General features: G+C 42.8%; 1 pseudogene; it reads right to left on the bottom strand.

The window, feature by feature from the left end:
- Positions 1 to 19,062: 19,062 nt before the first annotated feature.
- On the bottom strand, positions 19,063 to 22,217 carry LOC127643725 (transcriptional adapter 2-beta-like; annotated as a pseudogene).
- Positions 22,218 to 22,766: the final 549 nt, after the last annotated feature.

Raw genomic sequence — 22,766 nt, 5'->3', positions numbered from 1 at the left:
TTTGTAATATTCTTTTATTACAAATTCTATATTTTAGGATTTGTCAACTTTGCCACCCAAAAAAAAATATTTTTTTTATTTCCCTTATATTGCTTATTTTAGCTAGGTAGGCTACTATTAGTAGCTACAATGGAGAGACACCATAATCTGTCAACACTGTCAGATTTGTCTGATGGTTGTAACAATACTTTAGATGGAAGGTCAGTTTGAAACTATCATATATTCTTAATTCATTAATTCTTTAATGTGAATGCTAGCTTTGTCAATGTTAATATTAAATGACAGAACACATTGTTTTGTATCTGACCCATAAGAGATAAAAGAGAAAATAGAAGAAGCAGGAGGTTTCAACACAACATAAAGGAATACTTCTGATTGTCCAAAATAATTAATTAATATAAAACTTTGTTTTTCAATTCTTTAGCCTACTTTATGCTATAACTTCCACGGAACCCTCAACTTTGTGCCCCAGCAAAGTTTGTGACTATTTAGTGAACAAATCAAAATTGTTTTAGCCACAGGTGTGTGGAAGTTGTGAATGTTATATTATTGACTTTTTCAGCAGTTATTTCTGTGCCTGTCGAATAGGACTCTGTTTTTATAAGACTCAATATGACCCCCAGAAAATGACCTTAGATAGAAATATCTGATTGTTTTACAGAGCACTCACGGTCACACAGAAACACACAGACTGGAATGGGAAATTTGAGTATGAGTGTGTGCAGCAGAAAAGTGGAGTTTATGATTTCTGGAATCTTCTGTGTCCTTGGGGCAGTGGAGGATTAGCCCCTGACTCAAACAGGATCATGAATTAAAAGAGAGAGACCGTGACAAAGCTGGAAAATGGGAAGAGGAGAGCTCTGCTGTCCCTCATCTGTCCTTTCTATGACCTCTGCTCTCAGTCTACCACCAGAAGAAAACCCATTATGTCCCACAAACCATGATAGGTGTTTGGTAGCTGCTACTCTTTTGCACTAATCTGAGACCTGCTCCTCAACATTTTTTATAATGGTTATGGATCTGTCTTGGATCAAGATTAGGCTTGCTGGGAACTGATAGTAGATCTGGTTTAAAGGATCATTGTGATGTGTTGTCGATGTCAGGCAAAACTGCACGCATGGCAGAATGTGTAGATGGAATTGATTAAACATCCACTTTTAATCTTCTATGCAGGAATTTATTTGCTCACTAGAACACTTGTCAAATCAGAGATCACTGTAATTATTGTATTTCGTGGGCTAAACACTTGCCTGAATGTGTGTGGGGAGATATCATTTTACAGAAGAATGTAATTTGATGACTCACCATTCCATTTAAATTACCGTCTTAATATTGGTCTCCTCTTCTTTTTCAGTGCAACTGCTTAATGCCACATCTGAATCTACACCTACATATGCTCTTAAACAGTTGTGGAAAGGATTTCATTCAGCTTAACAATTTCAACAGAAACATTGAGTTTGTTGTGACAAAGTTGTGATTTTTACCACAACTCATTTGCCTTTTTGTGGAGCAACAGCTACTGTGTTCCAATTCTCTTGAAATCCCTTTGAAGCAAACACAGCTGTCCCCAGTATTAAAATGCATACAGATTTTGGAGGTTAAACCCAATGACATCCTTCCTCTTGCTTTTTCCTTATCTCTCACCGTCATTTCTGACACCCACTTTGCCTTGCTGCAGCTCCCTGTGGTCCCGTATCTAATATTTCTGAAGAACGCAAGAGCCCTTTCAATATCTCCTCACCTGCCTCCTTTAAAATACGATAGCAAAATCCATCCGTACAGCCCCCCCTTGTCGATCCAGATCAATACTGTCCACAGGAGCTCAAGTGTGTTCCGAGACACTTTTATCGATGTGCTTTCCCAGCTTAAGCACCAGAGGAAATCACAGTCGCAGGGGGTTCTTGAGTTTGAAGCACCCCAGGTCTGAGAGGGTTTCTTTGGGTCAAGGAGGTTGCCACTCGGGCACTGTAAGAGAGAGTGATTGAAGCCTATACAAAGGTTCACAGCTCTGGGTGATGGTGATTAAGCACTGCAGTCATGTTGTGGGCCGGCTCTTGTCCTTTTCTCAGCAGCAGTTGCAAATGTCGCTTTGGTCTTTGATGGAGAAACAGCGTGGGGACAAGAGCTAGATATCAGTTCCGACTGGGAAAAAGTGATGCAAGACCTCTAGTGGATTCAAATTAAGGCTCACTGCTCTGGACATTTATACCTTGTTGAAACAATTATGTAAACTGGGAAATAAACAGCCAGGAAATTCTGGCATCTAGACCTAAGTTGGTGTAGATGGCATTTTAAATATTTCATGAATACATGAGGCTGTGAGGGATAGGCGCACAGTGTGATCAATGGGATGTACTGTTTAATACCTTGATATCAATCTTTCAGCTGATGAAAAAATAAAAAAACTCTTACACATTTTAGAAATAGTTAACTTAAAAATGAATATTATATTGATTAGTCACCCCCATGTTATTCCAAACTTGTATGACTTTCTGATGCAGAACACAGTGGCATTGAATAGTGTCTCACTTAAACCCTTTAAGATCAGATTGGCCCGCCGCCAAAAAAAATTATAAATAAATAATCGTCAAAATATTATTAACTATTCTTGACCAGCATGAAATAGGTATTGTTTTAAAGCTTAAAATCTGTATTTTACAATGGATATAGGCATTATGACCAAACTGAACAAGTGCTTGGAAATTTGCAGACAAATCAGAAGTGTTCTGTTTCGATAATTTACTAATCATTTTGCGTTGTACATATTTTTGTAATCGGTAAAAACATAACAAATATCACATAGCCATGTATCATATGTCATTAGAAAGCTCTCAAAGAGTCAATTTGTTTTACTTACAGATAAAAAATATAGCAAGTAACAGCAAGTAAGTACTTGTCTTTGACATACATGTTACATGTAAACAGGTGTTGCTTATAAGCTGCATTTTCGATTATAACTTCATAAAAAATAAACAGAACATAAAATATCTCATTACTTAGAGGAGGGGATTCCCGTTAAAATGAGCCCACACACAGCTTATTCGGGAGCTATATGGCTAAAAACATTACTTCATCAGAAATAATGTGGTACATTGTCCATGTCATGGAACACTATACCAATCATATTAGGATTCAGATCGCAGCAACCAAAGGTGAAAGTCATCCAAATATAGGCAGAGAGTATCATTCACTCTAATTACATATGGCATTGCATAAGGAGATGGTACCAAGTACATGACACAGACTCAATGATGGCTCAAAAGACACATAACGGAGCTGAATGAGATCTCGTTACTCATGCCTGCATGCTTTAGAGAGAGCATTTACCTTTATTCATTGTTGTGTTTGCATGTGTAATTAGTTCTTATGTACAATTATTATGTTTAATTTGTTTGGAGAGCCTTTTGGACACCTGGAAATGTTTTTGGACATTGGGATGAGAACTTATGATTGCTTTGTCGTATCAACACAAAATATTACTCAGTTACAGGTGACATGATTGGGTTCAAAATAAAAGCACTTTTAGCAGTTTCTCTGGCTGAGTGTCTCATAATTTATCATAAACTATCATTGTAAAATCAAGGTTCATGCTTAAAAAAGAACCCAAAATCATCATAAATGTAGCCCGTGCATCTCATGCGTCATATTCCAAGTAGAGCTATTTGAGTGTAATTAATGATATTAAAAATTGAATGTTTAAAAAATGTACCGTAATTAATCATGCTATAATAAGAAAGCTTAAAGTACCACCTTCATGTTATTGTGAGAACCAGTCAGCAGGGGGAAATAAGCGCAACTCCAGCTGTACAGGCAACAAACCACAGACAGCACAAGATGAAGTGTTCATGCAGTCAGAAACAGCTGAATGGAACTTGGAATGCTGGGATCTCAAGATGTGTTTTTCAAACTACTTTTAACTTGACATATTGTCCTATAAACATTATGTTTAGAAAAGACTAATTAAAGCCCTCTTAATAAGTCTACCTCGGACTGATTGATGAATTCAGTTGCAAAATGATGGCTTATGTTCATATTATTGTGTTTTATTATGAATATGTGAATTATTATAGTGACGTTGACTACTAATAGGATACTTTAGGACCTTTTTTAAGCTTTGTATTGAGTCCTTTATCATGTAATTGAGTCATTGTACTGAAATGGCGGACTGGAATATTCATTAAAAAAATTATCTGCATAAGGAAAAAAGGCATATGGGTTTAGAATGGTGTGGTTATAGTATTATAATGTTGTAAATAATAATTTACATTTTTTGGGAACTATTCCATTAAGACAATAAAACCCATTTAACAGACCTGTTAAATTTAGTCTGTCCTGCCACAGCCTCATTTTTTTAATCACAGAAAATTTAAATATGGCGCCTACCCTGACTAAGGTCAACAGGTAGCCAATTAGAATAAAACAAATCTAACATCTGACAGTCAAATTTAATTATGGAGATAAGTAGGTAATACACAAATGACAGGAAATATATGATTATTTTTGTTCTTTATGTGAAGACATGGGTGGAGATTTGAAGTTGATTTTATATATATCATATTTTCTTCTTTATAGCATAATCTGTCTTTATATCCTACACACCTTGTGAAGCCCACACGCATGATATATTCTCTGCTCGCAGGAACAGTTGCTGTGTAGGAGTTGGCTGACATTGTGTGTATGTGTGTGTTTGTGTGTGTGTGTGTGTGTGTGTGTGTGTGTGTGTGTGTGTGTGTGTGTGTGTGTGTGTGTGTGTTTAAAAGTGCTTTTCATGTTCAAGTCAACAAATCCTCTTAACCTTGTTATCTTTTCCTTTGTTTCTATATTTTAGGATACTTACTGTTTTTTAGAGTCTGCAGAGGCCAGCATAAGTGAGTAAAAAAGTTTTGATCGTCTTTCGTTTGTACAAAGTTTCTACTGTGTGTGTGTTTTATGATTGTACATCTGTCTGTCTTTTAGCACTATTTTAGTGAACTGACAGTGCAGATATAATATAAGCAGATGAACTGATGAAAATGTTATTTTAGTGATGGCATAAGAACGTTTTACACTCGCAAGTTACGCAATTTACTCACCTTTAGTCTTGAACTAATATTCAGGAATAAATGTATGACATAATTTGCTTGTGAATAAAACAACTCTTAATATTCCCAACCTGGAACAATTAGTTTTATTTGTTTAGTATGTATTTTGATTAATTTATACCCAGTTCCACTTGTTTTGTTTTTTGTTTTGTTTCTTGTCAAATGATAAAGATATATGTCTTGCACTATAGGAAAGCTTTAAGCTGTGTTGTTTTTCATTAGTGTCTGTTAAACTTCTATCTGGGCCACCCTTTGATTTATTATCTTTGTTTATGCATGTTAATATGTGTGTTAATCCCTTTTTTTGTTGTTGCACAGAGCTTTATTCATTTCAGGTACAGCTGTAAACAACGTGATGTTGACATTAATGTGCTTCTCATGGCTGATAAAAAAGAAGAGCCACCAGCTTTGGGACGCTGAGAGCATTTATTCATCAAATGGCCAGAGGAGAGCAGGTCTTACCTCTTAGAGAGAGAGCAGAGGCAAGCTCCATAAATAAAACACAGAAACACATATCCTTTTTTAAACCACCTGACTTACAGCTGAAGTGTGAGCCTAAGGCAGGGCTCGCTCCCCTTATTGCAAAATGTGGTTGTACTAAACAGTCTCTGAATGCTACCGGGACTTCAGGGACTGTCGGGTGGCCACTGTTAGTCAGCCTTCTTATAAAACCTTGTTCCAGAGTCTGCAGAAATGGGCTGAATTTCTATGCTAGCCCAGGTTCAATTTCAATGATCGTTTACCACATAAGCCATGTTACTCACCAGCAAAACTCGCCAAGCTGGGGACACCAGCACACCAGAATTTTATGCTGGAATCAACATCTGAAATACAACATAGCCCATGCTGGAGACCAGCTTGTATTTTCTGCAGAAGAGTTAGTATAAATAGATGTAATTTATTTGGTATTGTGTCATACATTTGGAAATGTGGTCATTTTCAGGGATTGATTTTTTCCCCCCAGTTTGTGTGTAGGGAGAGAAAGCTTGTTATTCTAAATTGTGCAAAGATGAAAATATATGATTTATTTATTTATTGATTGATTGATTGATTGATTGATTGATTGATTGATTGTTGATTGATTGATTGATTGATTGGCAAATCAATTTCGTTCAACCATGACAACTCTTATATTGATAGGATGTTGGTCTTGGTGGATTAAATCAGCTTTGCTGTTTCTGCTGCACAATTGTACCAAATGCAAGACATGGTAGATTGAGCATGTAGAACATGCTGCTGCACAAATAGACATACAAACAATCCCCATATAGCATATCTAGACAAGTGAAGCTGAGGTGGAGGTGGGTTTCAGAGAAAAACTCTTGCAGTGCACTGCAGTGAAACCTGCTTATCTGCAAAACGAAGCTATCTAAAAGTTAGACAAAAGAGAGAGACTGGCTACTCGATTACATGTCAAAGGACCTATCAGCTTACATCATGTGAGTCAAAAGTCTTAACATTTCACATGAGAGTGATCCAATTCGGTAACAGATTGCGACACATAGAGTTACATGGCTGAACTTTAGCCACTTCAGTCATGTCAACTCTTTGAAAGATTTAGCCTGTTAATTTGGGTATGGAAAATGTATAGGATATCTATAGGTCTTGGCAGGCTACATAAAGTAAGGAGAATTCATACAGCTAGTAAATATATAGACATACTGAGTTAAGTGAGTGGGCATGCTGTTACTGCTGCAAAATTACACCAAATGCAAAACATGCTGCATCAAGCATGTAGGACATGCTACTGCATAAATAGAAATATAAACAATCCCCCAACAAAGCAGGGAAGTTGCAAAAATGCATAACACATAAACACAAATCACAACCCCCCAAACAAGCAGGTAACCAAAGAACAAATCAGCAACGGATAAAAGTGCATTAAATACAGCAGGGCTGAATTCAGAATGAAGTTTCTAAACAAAGTTGTAAATAACATGTAATGGTGTTTCAGGGCTTGTTCTGGTAAGACAACTGAGTGATCATGCAGTCTGGCCTTGATTTAGCACCTTTTTTAAACACCCCAGAGATTCACAGGCCAATTAAGAAAGACATACAATAGATAATCATGTCTAATTTACATTCAACACAGTGTTTTTGTGTCATGAGAATGGAATATCACTCAAGCATGTATATCTGTGTCAAACAGGATATTATGTTGGCTTTGCATTTTTTTCCAAATATAGTGTGAGGTTTTGATGGAGAATACATGTTTTGATGGAGCCAATAAATCTGTGTCTTCACTGAGGGATGCTTTGCCCATATGTTAGAGATATATTTCACTGAAAATTTGCATCAATGCATATTGAATGATATTGTTACCTTGACCTTGGTCTGTCTGCAATGTTAAATAATTCATTGATATAAAGTAAATTAATGCAATATCAAAAACAAACACACTCACAAAGTATCAAACATAATTAGTTCTCAACCCTCCTTAACTCGTTAGATGAAAGAAAATAATTGATCCTGTCTGGAAAAGAGAACAAAACGTAGACAGTGAAAGACTCCCATTGAGATAAAAAGCTCTGATCCAGGTGAAACTTGTCTATCCATCCCTCCCTTTCCCTCTCTTTCCATCTCTATCTCCATCCCAAAATATTTCCTTTAATACATTTTCCTAAATGGTAATGACAGCTCAAAACAGAAGTGTATTCATATCTCGAGGAAAACTGAGGACAATTTTAGCACAGAACCTCGTTTGTTGTTTTCGAGATGTAGTGTTGCACAACCACACTGTTTATTCTGCATATTGTTTATGACTCTTAGCAAGATAAAAGCTGGAATTTCTAATCGAGGTCAGAATCTCACATGCTCCTTTGCTGCAGGAGGATAAACTGATGTAGGATGTTTCTAGAATACGTGGATGTTGTGTTTCTAGAATACTTGAGTGAGGAGTGGAGAAATCAAGGGCTCTATATAGTCTTTTCAGGGCAGTTCAGCTTGTCATAACAACTTACATCTTCATGCTCTCTTTCTTTCTGCAACTCTCTCTCTCTTCCTTCTCTTTGCCTCTCTGTCTCTTGCTTCATGTCAACCGTTAATTGTGTTTTGATGTTCTTGCAGACTTGTGATGGTGCCTCTACCCTTTCAAGCCCAAACACAGCAGAGAGTTGTCCATTCACACGGACACACACATGCACGCACACAGTTGTCTCTTCAAATATACATCAAAGCAATGGTCTCACTGTCACCTTAAAGTCACGCACAAGTATCTATGCTGTTTTGCATACATTCACATGAAATGTGCACATACAAACACACACGCGCCACACACACACACACACACACACACACACACACACACACACACACACTCTCTCTATGTGCCACTCTCTAGTGGTAGATTGTCCGTTATCATTTGTCCAACTGATCCCTATCACTTCCCTCCTTCTCTACACTCTTCCTTCCTCAACCCCTGATCTTATAGATTCTCATACCGCCCCACACACTCACACAAACTCACTCAGAGATACACAGTCAGCCAGTGCTGATGTCAGATGCAATGATATCAGATGTGATCTTTGGATGTGAAGTGTGTGCATGTCTTTACCGATTCCCCTGCTCCTCTGCCCCTGACACCACCTCACACTGCTCTGGAAGTAAATATTTGCACGCAATCATGAACTGTTGAGGTTTGCTTTTGACCCACAAGGCCTTGCAGCATTATATATTAAACGCCCTAGATACAAGTAGGGAGGCAGAAAGAAGGAGAAGGGTGGGGGTAAGAATGGAGATGTAAATGCCTTGTTTAGAGGCAATAGACAGGGTGCACAAATTAAGGCAGACAGGGCAAAAGTAATATAAACAAAATAAAGTATATCCAGCAATAGAGGAAATTGTGGAGAAACAAGTCAAGCTAAGTGGAGCTGGAAGTTCCTCCCATCAATTTTAGAGTGTTTTCAAAAAAGAAAAATGTCCACCTAAATTCAGACCCAATGTGCCAAATTGTAAAATAAAAAGCACCACCATGAACACCCAAACATTGCCCACACTGTGCCTTTGACCCTGCATCCCCTTTGATCTCCGGCAAGCAAGATATTACATTTGCAAAGAAGTAAGCAAAAGAACGCTGTTGTGGTTAGGGTTATATAAATGTATTACTCAAGTGTTTCCAAAACATTTACACAATGTGCCTTTCATGTTACATCCATTCAAAAAGGTAACTGAATGTACTGTTCTCAGTACTGTTCAACTGATGTTAGGTTTAGGGTTAAGAGAATATTATTAGTTGTTATTTATACTGAAATTGTAACGAATGAGGCAGCGAGGAGACGCGGATCCAAATGCAGACTTTTATTAAAAAGGTAAACAGGCAAAACACAAAGGAAAAACCCTCGATGGAGAAAACAAATATAAACAAGTAAACTCGGGCAGGAGAAACAGTCCAGGCTTGACAACATACAACGACAGACAATGAGAAAACAAGAAGCAGGGCTTAAATACACAGGGAGTGATGACTAAATTGGACACAGGTGAGAACAATGAACAAAATGGCAGTGATGATGACAGGTGGATACTGGGAAGTGTAGTTCTTTAACAATAGACTAGTGAGACACAGGGCAGACAACAGAGGAACGTGACATAGCCCCCCCTCAAAGGAGCGGCTTCCAGACACTCCTCAGAAAAAAGAAAAAAGGAAATACTCCAAACAAAAAATCATCCAAGGAGAGGGGGGGGGGCACACAGACAGACCAAGGGAGCACAAGGGGCAAACCGACAGATCAAGGGAGCACAAGGGGCAAACCGACAGATCAAGGGAGGCACAGGGGGCAGACAGGCAGTCCAAGGGGGCACAGAAGGCAGGCAGGAAGTCCAAGGGGGCATAGAGGGCAGGCAGGAAGTCCAAGGGGGCACAGAGGGCAGGCAGGAAGTCCAAGGGGGGCACAAGGGGCAGGCAGGAAGTCCAGGGGGGCACAGAGGGCAGGCAGGAAGTCCAAGGGGGCACAGAGGGCAAGGACAGGTTCAGGTGGTCTGGGAGCTGGCCACAGGGCAAGGATAGGTTCAGGAGGTCTGGGAGCTGGCCACAGGGCAAGGATAGGTTCAGGAGGCTTGGAAGTTGGCCACAGGGCAAGGACAGATTTGGGGAACCTGGGGGGAGGCCACTGGACAGGGACTGGGTCAGGGGGCCTGGGAAGAGACCACAAGACAGGGACCGGGTCAGGAGGCCTGGGAGGAGGCCACAGGACTGGAACAGGGTCAGGAGGCCTGGGAGGAGGCCACAGGACGGGAACAGGGTCAGGAGGCCGGGGAGGAGGCCACTGGACGGGAACAGGGTCAGGAGGCCTGGGAGGAGGCCACTGGACGGGAACAGGGTCAGGAGGCCTGGGAGGAGGCCACAGGACAGGGACTGGGTCAGGAGGCCTGGGAGGAGGCCACAGGATGGGAACAGGGTCAGGAGGCCTGGGAGGAGGCCACAGGACAGGGGTCGGGTCAGGAGGCCACAGGACAGGGGCCGGGTCAGGAGGCCTGGGAGGAGGCCACAGGTCAGGAACAGGGTCAGGGGCCCTGGGAGGAAGCCACAGGACAGGGGCCGGGTCAGGAGGCCTGGGAGGCTCTGGGAGCCGAGCCGTAGGAGGCTGGAGAGGCGGAGCCCCAGAAAGCTCAGAAGTCTCTGGGAGCAGAGCCGTAGGAGGCTCGGGAGGCGGAGCCGTAGGAAGCTCAGGAGGTGGAGCCGTAGGAGGCTCAGGAGGCGGAGCCGTAGGAGGCTCAGGAGTCTCTGGGAGCAGAGCTGTAGGAGGCTCTGGAGGTGGAGCCATAGGAGGCTCTGGAGGCGGAGCCGTAGGAGGCTCAGGAGGCTCTAGGGCAGAGCCGTAGGAGGCTCGGGAGGCGGAGCCATAGGAAGCTCAGGAGGCGGAGCCCTAGAAAGCTCTGGAGTCTCTGGGAGCAGAGCCGTAGGAGGCTCGGGAGGTGGAGCCGTAGGAGGCTCGGGAGGCGGAGCCGTAGGAGGCTCGGGAGGCTCTGGAGGCGGAGCTGTAGGAGGCTCAGGAGGCTCTGGGGGCAGAGCCGTAGGAGGCTCAGGAGGCGGAGCCGCAGGAGGAGGCCTCGGTGGCTCGGGAGACTTCAGAGGCGGAGTCCTGGAAGGCTCAAGAGGCTTGAGAGGCGGAGCCCTGGGAATCATGGGAAGCTTGGAAGGCAGAGCTCTGGAAAGCTCAGGAAGCTCGGAAGGCAGAGCTCTGGAAAGCTCGGAAGGAGGAGCCCTGGGAGGCTCGAGGGGTGCTGGCTCTTGGACGGTCATGGCTACTGATGCTGGCTCTTGGACGGTCATGGCTACTGGCGCTGGCTCTTGGATGGTCATGGCTACTGGCACTGGGACGGACAAGACCACAGGTGCTGGCTCAGGGACGGTCGAGGCTACAGGCGCTGGCTCAGGGGCGGTCAAGGCTACAGGCGTTGGCTCACTGACGTCGGAGGCTACAGGCGCTGGCTGACTGACGTCGGAGGCTACAAGCGCTGGCTCACTGATGTCGGAGGCTACAGGCGCTGGCTCACTGACATCTGAGGCGACAGGTACTGGCTCACTGACCTCAGAGGCGACAGGCTCTGGCTGGATGACCGTGGTATGCGTTGGTTTGGGTTCGCTGACCGTGGCTGACGAGGGCTCTGCCTCGCTGACCGTAGCTGACGAGGGCTCTGGCTCGCAGACCGGGGCAGGCTCTGGCTCGCTGATCGTAGCTGACAAGGGCTCTGGCTCGCAGACCGGGGCAGGCGAGGGCTCTGGCTTGCTGATCGTAGCTGACGAGGGCTCTGGCTCGCAGACCGGGGCAGGCGAGGGCTCTGGTTCGCAGACCGGGGCAGGCGAGGGCTCTGGTTCGCAGACCGGGGCAGGCGAGGGCTCTGGCTCGCAGACCGGGGCAGGCGAGGGCTCTGGCTCGCTGACCGTAGCTGACGAGGGCTCTGGCTCGCTGGCCGTGGAAGGCGTGGAGTAGCGAGCAGAAGCTTCTGCCCTCCTCCTCCTCCTTCGAGCTGACGAGGTTGAGTGCGCTGGCGCAGGAGCAGAGGAAGCTGGGCACACCGGCTCTGTAACGAACCAAGCTGGCAGAGTGGAGGTGTTGATTCCCGTGGAGAGCACACCTGGGATCGAGAGGGGAGGTTCGTCAGCTGCGAACGTCGACAAGATTAGATCGACGTACTCCCGCCAGGTGTAACCCTCGATTCCGGGCGACTCTTGCCACCGGCGCGTAGGCAGGCCGACTCGGTACATCGCTTTCAGCGCTTCCTCACTCCATCCGCCAATGCTGGTCACGGCGAAAAAAAAGTACGTGTATTCGCGGATCGACAGATCCGCTTGGGCCAGCTCATTGAAAAAAGCCGCTAGATCCATTGTTTGGTCTGTCGTTCTGTAACGAATGAGGCAGCGAGGAGACGCGGATCCAAATGAAGATTTTATTAAAAAGGTAAAACAGGCAAAACACAAAGGAAAAACCCTCGATGGGGAAACAAACATAAACAAGTAAACTTGGGCAGGAGAAACATTCCAGGCTTGACAACATACAACGACAGACAAGGAGAAAGCAAGAAGCAGGGCTTAAATACACAGGGCGTGATGACTAAATTGGACACAGGTGAGAACAATGAACAAAATGGCAGTGATGATGACAGGTGGAAGTGTAGTTCTTTAACAACAGACTAGTGAGACACAGGGCAGACAACAGAGGAACATGACAGAAATATTTCCAAAAATAATTAGTCAAAATCTCTCAGAACACAGAGACACAATTAAAGCAGTGGGGTCTGAGAGATGTTCTATGTAAAGAATAAATAGTTGAGTTGCATTTCAAATGCATTTTGATATGAAAATTAAAAGAATATCAAGTCAAGCATTTAAAGAAATTGTTTAGATATATTTTACATTTAAATGAAGTATGTGGCATATGGGGTAGAGGAAAGATACTGTTGTAACCGAACCACAGACTCGAAGATAGTGTTGAACCCGGAGGTATAGTTTATTGAAGGGAAAAGGGGAGTTGGAGAAACTGAGTGCACACTGCAGTGCAATGGAGTGGAGATGAAGGGAGTTTGATGAAGGGGCGATGAAGTGAGGAGCTTGGACACACCTGAGTGTTGGAGAGGAGAACTTCGTAGTAAGTAGCTGGGATGAAGGAGCGAGGAGCGAGGAATGGTGATCTCTGGAACGTGATGCTGGACCACTGGAGTTAGGAGCGTAGAACACGCCGAAGCGTTATTGAGGAGAATATCGTAGAACTTTGCTGGAACGAAGGAGCGAGGAGCGTTATATGAAAGCCAGGAAACGTCTTGGAGAAGGAGCAGGTAAGTGAGTCTATGTTCACGTGTGAGCTCAGACAAAGAGTGAACGGAAAGTCGAGCTTATATGTTGTGAGGCAGATTGATGAGGGAACAGGCTTCAGGTGCGGGTGATTAGTACTCTGGAGAGAGGGAACGTGGAGTGAAAGTGCTGGGAGTGTCAGGCTGAACTGGTACATTACCCCCCCTCCATGGGCTGCTCCCGAGGAGCGTGCAGTCTGGCGTCTAGGGAGCCCACGACCACGAGGAGCAGGCCGATCTGGGTGGGCATCGTGGAAGTGAGAAAGGAGGGTGGGATCTAAGATGTCATCACGAGGAACCCAAGATCTCTCCTCTGGCCCATATCCTTCCCAGTCAATGAGGTATTCTAAGCGACCTCTACGGCGCTGGGAGTCCAGGATGTCTCGGACTGCGTAAGCCGGACCGTCCTCTAGGAGTAATGGTTGGGGAGGAGCATCCGTAGGGTCCTGTTCCGTGGAGCGAAGAGAGAGGGTCGGGTGGTGAGGCTTTAGCAGAGAGACATGAAAGGTAGGGTGTATACGGAATTCTGGTGGAAGTTGGAGTTGGAAGGTGACAGGGTTAATCTGTTTGGAGATTGTGAAGGGGCCAATGAAACGGGGACTTTTTTGCAAGGGAGGCGTAACCTGATGTCTCTTGTGGATAGCCAAACCTTTTGCCCAGGATGGTAGGTCGGAGTGGGAGCTCTGCGGGTGTCAGCAGAACCCTTCTGACGGTGTACTGCTCGTTGCAGGTGGTGGTGAGCCAAGTTCCAGACTCCCTCACTCTCTCGGAACCAGTGATCGACAGCTGGCAGCTCTGAGGGATCCCCGGACCATGGGAATAAGGGAGGTTGGTAGCCCAACACATATTGGAAAGGGGTGAGCTTGGTGGAGGATTGTCATAGGGAGTTCTGGGCATACTCAGCCCAGGGAAGAAAACGACTCCAGCGATTTTGTCGGTGATGACAGAAGGTTCTGAGGAAGCACCCGATCTCCTGTATCTTCCTTTCAGTCTGCCCATTGCTCTGGGGATGGTAACCTGAAGTGAGACTGATGGTCACCCCCAGGAGAGAAAAGAAGGCCTTCCAGACTCGGGAGATAAACTGAGGTCCGCGATCTGAGACTATGTCTTCAGGGACTCCGTAGTTGCCGAACACCTGATTGAAAAGGGCCTCAGCAGTTTCTAGGGCTGTGGGGAGTCCCTTGAGGGGAAGTAGTTTGCAGGCCGTTGAGAAACGGCCCACTGCGACCAGGACGCAAGTATAACCTTCAGAAGAGGGTAGATCAGTGATGAAATCTACTCCTAGATGTGACCAGGGACAACGAGGAACAGGTAGAGGAAGGAGTTTGCCTGCAGGAAGTCGGCGCGGGGTTCAGGAGATGGCACATTCCACACATCCTTGGAGAAACCATCGAACGTCAAGTTCCATACGGGGCCACCAGAATTTGTCCTGGAGAAGAGCGAGAGTTCTGTTACTCCCAGAATGACCAGTGCCCAAGGAGGAGTGAAGGGAATCGATGAGGATTATACATAGGGAAGAGGGGACGTAGGTCTTGTCTGCAGGGCAGTTAGGAGGAGCTGGCTCATGACGGTTGCCTCGGCGATGTCCTCGTCCAAGGACCATTGAATGGGACTAACCACCATGTTGGGAGAAAGAATGGTATCTGGGACTTCCTGGATCTCCTCTGGAGCATAGAGACGAGACAGTGCGTCTGCCTTGACATTCTTGTGACCTGGGCGGTAGGTGATAGAGAAGTTGAACCGGGAGAAGAAAAGGGCCCATCGTGCTTGTCGAGGGTTCAGGTGGCGAGACTCACGGAGGTATTCCAGGTTCTTATGGTCAGTTAGCACAAGAAAAGGGTGTTTAGCTCCTTCAAGCCAATGCCGCCATTCCTCTAAGGCTAATTTGATTGCCAGAAGCTCCCGGTTACCAATGTCGTAGTTGAGCTCAGCAGAGTTGAGTTTCTTGGAGAAGTAGGCACAAGGGTGAAGTCTGGATGGTTTCCCTTGTTCTTGGGAGAGGACAGCTCCCATGCCAGTGGTGGAGGTGTCTACTTCTACTAGGAAGGGCTTGTTAGGGTCTGGATGGAAGAGAAGGGGAGCCGTGGTAAAAGCCGTCTTGAGTCGTTGGAAGGCCAAGGAGGCCGAGGGGGACCAGGCTAGGGACTTAGGCTTGGATTTCAGGAGTGAAGTCAAAGGAGCAGAGAGGGAGCTGAAGTTCTCAATGAAATGGCGGTAGAAATTGGAGAAACCCAGAAAGCGTTGGAGCTCCTTAATGGTCGTAGGAGTGGGCCAGGTTCACACAGCCTCTACCTTACCCTCATCCATCTGGATGCCTTCAGGACTAAGGTTGTATCCGAGGAACTGAAGAGTGCGCAGATGAAAGGAACACTTTTCGGCCTTGAGGTATAGACGGTGGTCCCTTAGCTTCTTAAGCACTAGCTCGACATGCTGGCGATGGTCCGTTTCATTAGTGGAGTAGATAAGAATATAGATGGATGTAGCGATAGCTGAACGATTAGAGTACTCGGAAAACCTAAGTGCCATGACAAATAAAAACAACAGTTCATGGGAATATTTTAAGAGCTTAGTAAGTGTGTTTGTGTGAGTGGTAGAAGATACACAGAATCTTTTGATTAGCTGCAGCAATTTTGCAGCAGTTGTGGATCAGCATCATTCCAGGGGCTCTTGTGATTTAAAACACTTGCCAGGAACAAACGCTGCTTTTTATTACAACGTGTATTGAACACTGTTACTTATTTGCTCTTAAAAATAAATACTAAAAACAAACAGTTCATCATGTACTCTAATCTATGGATTCAGTCAACAGATTCCAGATGTTTCATTTAGTTTTTTTGTATTTGTTATGTTCAGACATACTGCAACATTTTATCAAAAAATGTGTATGATTTTGTCATTAGTGTACCAGCAGCCGGACTTGCGGCCAAAGTTTTATTCTGCCCAGATCTGATAAAATATTTGCTGTAGTGGAGTTCACGTAAGCACACCCTAATCAATAAAAATTCTGAATGAATTCTGACAGCCCTAAAGTAAAAAAAAAACTGATTCAGTAAAGATTTGGAGGAAGGGTGGCCTTGTGATGCTGAGGTCTGTTTTGTATGAGGTTATATGAAAAGGTGTTTGTTATATGAATGCACTGATTGTGATCTAACAAATATAAATCTACATTATACATTAGATTTTGAGGTAAAGTATTATTTTACACCCAGATTCAGTTTGTCCATCTGCAGAAGCAATCAGACTCTTTCCAATAAAGCTGTATCTCTTTTCAAATATAGTGCTGTCATTATTAGACCTTCCATGTGTCTCTTCATATTTACATAAAACCATGTACAAACAAATGGACAAGAAAATTATATTTCAACACTTTAATACAAAGTAAGAAAGAACATGACATATTCATTAAAATACATCTTTCCACATATTCAAGTTCAACATTTTCACAAATATGAGTCTTTCTGAATGGACTGTTTTACCAAAGAACATCCATGCCACAACCAAGCAGAAAAAGCCTCTTGCCATTTTGTAAATATCACATTGTCATTAAAAATTATAAAAAATGTTCTTGAGATAGTCTTATTGTTGTCATTTTCAATATCTTCACCTCTCACATTTTCAGCTACTTTAGAAAATGACTACACTCTCTGAAATCGCACAAAAAATACTTTGCATGAATATTAAAGTAAAAAATTTAACCCTTAAATTAACATCTGTCACTTATTTTTCTCAAAATCAGCAAGTGTGCAGCGAGCTTGACAAAACTCTAATCTTTGAGTGCCCTGGGAATGGTTTGACCTGTGATCCTATTTCTTAACCATGAAGCACACGGAAAGTATTTGCACCTAGCCTAAGCCTTTCTAAAAATGTAAACAGCTCAATAATAAAAAATAAAAAAAGGCAATGACACACAATACCACAAACGAGATCGAGGTACCTCCACATTTGCGCGATAATTTCCTTATTAACATAGTATCCGCATACCTTTATTCATCATTTATATTTCCGGAATAGTTATAAAGCCAGTCTATATACTTTGAACGAATCTTTGATGAGTTTCTTTTGCAACACAATACAATTTTGATGGCTTTTTTGTGGTCATAAAAAAAAGACACTCCAACCTTTTTTGTATTGTGTAGATTAGCTGTTTCTAGAATAGAAATGTGGAGAAAGTCCCAGAATCAAAAATAAAATTGCAAATCAACAATTCTTTTTTCAAGGGGAAAATACAAAACAAATATAAGGTTAAGGAATGAAAACATCAACCTGGGCAAAATATGTTTCAAGCCACAAAACATGATTAACCCACTCAAAAATGTATGACTTTATGTAGTAATGTATGAGGCAACAAAAAAGTGGACAACAACCTTGGCTTTCCACAAGTTTTACACTAAATACAGTTATTTTCAATATGGTGTACACAATTAAGAGGAGTCATATGGAAACAGAAAAAAAACAATGGCTAGAAGTTAAACTGTGCCTATTAACTCTATTTGACTCAATATATTAGACATTTTAAAACTATGTAAAACTTTTAAAACATTTATATTGGCCTGTGAACAGTCCTTTTCTTAAGTTTTCTACAGCTTTGGGGTTAACATAGGCAGTCAGTAATAACATATTACAAATCATGGAAAAATAGGTTTATCTCAGTTTTAAGCTAAGATTTGGTATTGTATGATCATCTTGTCAAGGCATTTGAAAAACAAACCTTTAGTATGTAGTTTTAACATACAGTCTACAAATCAAACAGTTTTCCACCATTCACCATTTACACTTTGAGATGACAAACACTGATGCTGTATTTAGCCCAGCTTTATCCATCATAACTTCCTAACAAACATCAATATCACCCTTCTTGAAATGGGTACATTGTGGTAAATGTTCTACCTTGGTGATCGATGTAAGCATCATGTAAGCATGTGTATGTGGCAACATGCTTGATAAAAAAAAAAGCTATAGTAATATAACCTCACAAAGGTCAACTCCAAAAAAAGGAAGAAAATAAAATAATCCCTATCAAACATGAACATTAGACATTTACATAGAATCAAGCATGCCTTATGTTTCTCACATTCCAAAAACAAATCTAACGAACAGGCAAATGCAGATTGGAACACTTGGACAAAAGACTTGCGGCCAGCAGATCACTTGGTTGCCACTCTTGTTACTCTCAATGTTTGTATCAATCCAGATTCTAATTTGAATTCTTCCAAGTAGATTTCTTTTTAGAACGGTATTTGTGTAAACACCAGCTTAGTCAGCAGTGTCCAGGGCTTTTTCACAAATATCCCAAAATCACATTTCAAATTAAGGCATTTTAACATGGGTATATGTTTTATATATATATATATATATGTATATATATATATATATATATATATATATATAAAACAATGATCTATTAAGCAGGACACCACATTCAAAAGTCCCCTTCCTATACTATACATACTGGTGTTCCTTCTATAGTTAGAATTCAACTGAAACCTGTAAGATTCATTTTGCAAACTCTCACAATGTTTATGTTCCTATGAGGAGATGTGAGATAAAAAAAAAAAAAAAAATACAAGATGGATTTAAGGCCCACCTCCATTAGTGGGGCACCTTTTATGTTCTCACAGGGTTTTATGAGATGTAATATAAAACAGTAGAAAAATATATACAGTCATTATTCTTAAAGCCAAATTTTTGGCCAACCTTAGGAGGCTTCTCTGGATATCCAGCCGCTCTCTGATAGGAAATTCAGAATACGCTTTTTCAGCACCTTGTCCAAATAGCTGGGTAGGCGGCTTTTGGAGGGAATGCCCTGCCTTTTCTGAAGGTGATCCTTAATGATGATAGTCTTGACAGTCAGATAACGTGTGGGACATAGGTTCATCGAATTACACAGTACCTTCTCCCGATCTGAAAGCAGCTCGAAGCCAGGCAGGTTCTCAATGGCGGAAAACTCACTGTCCTTCCCTCCTCTTTAATGCCACTGACTCCTCCACCAACCCCACCCCCTGCTCCAACCCCTCCTCCTAGCCCGGCTACTCCTCCTCCACCGCTACTCCCTCTCTTTGAGCCAGTAACACTTTTGTTCTCTTTCCGTTTTTCCCGCTTGTGGCGTGCGCACTCATACTCGGCTGACTCATCAAGTCTCGTGATGCCGTTCCACCGATATCGCTGAAGCTCCCGAACCTTTGCCCGCAGCATGCGTCCTTGTGCATGTTATCAAAGAATTCTTCAAAATCTCGATGTGGCATAAACTGGCAGAGGGAACGCAGTTTAGTCCGCTGCTCCTTCTCTTCCTTGATGATTTTGCGTTTTGGGGTTGCTGTTGTAGAGGAGCCCAGTGACCCTGTCGGAATAATTGTAGTACCTCCTCCCAATCCAACAACTCCACCCACCCCTCCAACTGCTCCTGTCCCACCAGGCCGCTCTCGCTCTTTATCTTTTTTGTCCCGCCCAGAAAGGCTGGCACTAGATTGTAGTCACGAGCAATATTTTTAGCGTCGCTGACGCTCACGTAGCTTACGCACATACATGTCCACATGGGCTCGCTTCATCTCAATCTCTATATCTTCATCATCATAGTTCACAGACAGGCCACTGATGAGCTTCTCCGCCTCCTGGTCATATTCAATCTCGTAGTCATCACGAGCGGCATGTATCCAAGCTGCTGCTGCTCGGCCACAGATATATCAAGTGGGGACAATGGAGTGGTCAAACTAGGGGACAAGGGACCTCCACTAAGACAAGTATGGTCTGTCACGCGTTTAGGGATGCTGTCAGGGATGCAGGCTTTACCCAGATTCCCATGGATATACATGCAAACATAATGGTCCATGACCTCCTGAGGGGTGCGTGATGCACCAACATGGGCAGCCATATCCTCCTAATACACAGAAATAGTGTGTAAATAATCACTGTAAATGTACAGGCCATAAAACATTCACAAGTTTAAATTGGTTCTCCCAATGGTTAAAGGAATAGTTCACCCAAAAATTACAGTTCTCTCATCATAGACCTTATTCACGCTATCGCCATCTTTGATTTTTAATAGGAATGACAACCAGGCTGTGAGGATAAACTTAGACTTATTAGACCATCTCTCCTATGCGTTGTACTGCATTTTAAAGTGTTTTTGAATTGTTCTGCAGAAAAAAACATTGATAAAATATCTGTCCAAGAACATTCAGTATACAAAGAACTCGAGTTGTGGAAAATCAGATGTGATTTAGGAGCTTTATACCATTTTTTCCATTGAAAATACGGTATGTCTATCCCTCACAGCCTCGTTGTCATTCCCATTAAAAATCAAAGATGGCGCTAGAGTGAATGAGGTCTATTAACTTACCTCCATGCCATCCCAGATGTGTATGACTTTTTTCTTTAGCAGAACACAAATAAAGGTTTTTTAGGAGAATATCAGCTCTGTAGGTCATTTCAATGCAAGTGAATGGCGGCCAGACCTCTGAAGCACCAAAAAGCACATAAAGGCAGCATAACAGTAATCCATACAAATTCAGTGTTTAAGTCCATGTCTTCAGAAGCGAGATGATAAGAGGGTGAGAAACATAGAAGAATGTTAAAGTGGAGATTCATGGTAAAATAAAATAAAGGACTTAAATATTGATCTGTTCTCACCCACACCCAGGGCTCTACAATGCGACATTTGCATTTGTGACTGAAAATTACAGTGTGCGACAATTAAAAAATATTTAGGCGAGTGACCGGAATGAAGTAGGGGTGCGAGGGGACACCAAGGGGGTTTTGTTGTTGCCCCGTTTGCATTTGTATTATTTTATTTCTTAAACAATTATTTTAAGAATATATTATTTACAATACACATATTTTAATGATATTTTAGGGGGGACAACCCTCAGATGGGGGGGTTGACTACAACTGTGCTCCTAAATTTTTGACTGTGCTAAAAAAAATTGTAAGTGTAGAGCCCTGCCCACACCTATCATATCGCTTCTGAAGATATGGATTTAACCACATGAGTCATATAGATTACTGTTATGCTACCTGTATGTGCTTTTTGAGCTTCAAAGTTCTGGTCAACATTCACTTGCATTGTGTTGTCCAACAGATCTGAAATTTTCTTCAAAAAATCTTAATTTTTCTTCAGCAGCTGAAAGAAAGTCATACACATCTGGGATAGCATGAGGGCCAGTAAATGATGAGAGAATTAAAAAAATTTGGGGGTAAACTATCCATTTAAGTATCCTGAAAATGTTTTGAAATGCAAAACATTTCAATGGTCCTAAATGTAGGATTCTCTCCTTTTACTTTCTTTTTTAAACAAAATATAATATTTATATTATTTTGTATTGATTAAGATTCGTGAGAATCACCCTTTATTATATTATGTAGTACAGAGCTGGGGCATCTATTCAGCTATACAGAAAAAAATCCAAGGTTTTCCCTATTTTCAGTAAACAGAAAGTTTCTTCAGCAAGCAATGCATCCTTTCTTGCAGGCTTTAAAATTGTAATTGTTATTAAACATGACTAGTTAGTATTGTGGTGTACATTTCACAAAGCTGATGAAATTTAAATACACTAGTACCAATAGGGACTTATTTCAGAATCTTACCCAGTTACCAAATCCATATTGCTCGATGGCATCGAGCAGCGACTGCTCTTCCCTGCTAGTCCATCCTCCCTCTGCTTCGGGACCCCAGAGCGAGAAGCGCCCGCCGTCAACTTGCTGATAACCGTGCCATCGCCTGTGGTTGCCGATTTCGGCGCCCGCGGAGAAGCACTCCGGGCAAAGTTCAATATCTTGGCATTCGGCACAGCGAATCCGCAAATTCGTAACATCATCTAGGCAGTTCACGCAGTACTTCTTCCCTAGGTCGGCCATATTGCTCACTAGCGGTTGTTGTTAGAAGCAGCAGCGTCGCGGGGCAGCGCATGCGCACTAGAGTATCTCCCCCTAGCCCCTTACGTCTCGTTAATATTAATAAGGATGCATCGAGCGCCTCTGATTGGCTCTTGCTGTGGGTTTCCAGGACAACACGCACACACTCCCTCAAACGCTCAAAATCTTTGAACTTGATCCAATTAATTAGATTAAATTATATTTTCTTCTGTTAATTAAAAGCATATTTTGAACCTTGTGTAAAATTACTGCTCAGTCAGTCAAAATGGAAATAAATGTCTCAAAAGAAACAGAAAATAGCCTAACAGGCTGGTGGAAAACACTGAAACGTTTGAGGATCCGACTCAAGTTGGAAAGCAGGAAACGGAAACTGCACCTCAATATTTCAGAGAAAAATTATCTGTCGATAATGCTGAAGAGCAGAGATCGCAGGTCTCAGTGGGGCCACAAGAGGGCGTGAAGACATGTTCATAACACACATTGCAGAGTCGAGTGGACCCCAGACAGCTGAAGTAGAGTCTGGCAATCTGT

This window comes from Xyrauchen texanus, chromosome 5 (assembly GCF_025860055.1).
Source record: "Xyrauchen texanus isolate HMW12.3.18 chromosome 5, RBS_HiC_50CHRs, whole genome shotgun sequence".
Lineage (NCBI taxonomy): Eukaryota > Metazoa > Chordata > Actinopteri > Cypriniformes > Catostomidae > Xyrauchen > Xyrauchen texanus.
This window is presented reverse-complemented; position numbering and strand designations above follow the sequence as displayed.